This window comes from Salvelinus sp. IW2-2015, unplaced genomic scaffold (assembly GCF_002910315.2).
Source record: "Salvelinus sp. IW2-2015 unplaced genomic scaffold, ASM291031v2 Un_scaffold5871, whole genome shotgun sequence".
NCBI classification, from domain to species: Eukaryota; Metazoa; Chordata; class Actinopteri; order Salmoniformes; family Salmonidae; genus Salvelinus; species Salvelinus sp. IW2-2015.
Genome location: NW_019947136.1, coordinates 37,811 through 38,444, shown reverse-complemented (window position 1 = coordinate 38,444; position 634 = coordinate 37,811). Strand labels below are relative to the sequence as shown.

The window sequence follows — 634 nt, the reverse complement described above, 5'->3', positions numbered from 1 at the left end:
AATGAAGTCAAACAAAATTCAGAATGTTGTTTTAAATTTTTATTGAAACTCTTTATTGATGCTTAAATTCATTTAGCATGTGGTGAAGATTATTTTTTAACAAGGGATCCCAAAATAAATGTAGCTAGTTTTCTAGATAAAAGGATATGTAGCGTGTAGTTTTACATAAAAGGATATGTAGCGTGTAGTTTTTACCCTAGTTTTCTAGATAAAAGGATATGTAGTTTTACCTAGTTTCTAGATAAAAGGATATGTTAGTTTACCTAGTTTTCCTAGATAAAGGGATATGTAAGTTTTACCTAGTTTTCTAGATAAAAGGATATGTAGTTTACAGTTTTCTAGAATAAAGGATATGTAGTTTTACATAGTTTTCTAGATAAAAGGATATGTAGTTTTACATAGTTTTCTAGATAAAAGGATGTGTAATGTAGCATGTAGTTCGTGTGCATGCTTTTCTCCTTAGAAAACAAAAAGGGGGTGTGTCACTTCCTGCTGCGAGGAGACTGGTGCATCCTCTGGAAATCTGGTAATGGAGGAGCGCAGCCTCCTTCGTTCTCATATTGACACTCTCCTCGACCACTTATCAGTTTCTGGATCACGGAGGAGTCGCAGAGGGGAAGGTCTTTTTGCCCAA

At 34.5% G+C, this 634-nt stretch overlaps 1 long non-coding RNA gene across 1 annotated transcript; it reads right to left on the bottom strand.

The window, feature by feature from the left end:
• Positions 1–26: 26 nt before the first annotated feature.
• LOC139026800 (uncharacterized) lies at positions 27–380 on the bottom strand. Its single transcript, XR_011478740.1, has 2 exons — positions 300–380; positions 27–230 (listed from the first exon to the last, which is right to left on the bottom strand). It is a non-coding gene; the product is annotated as an uncharacterized lncRNA (long non-coding RNA).
• Between the last annotated feature and the right edge of the window lie 254 nt (positions 381–634).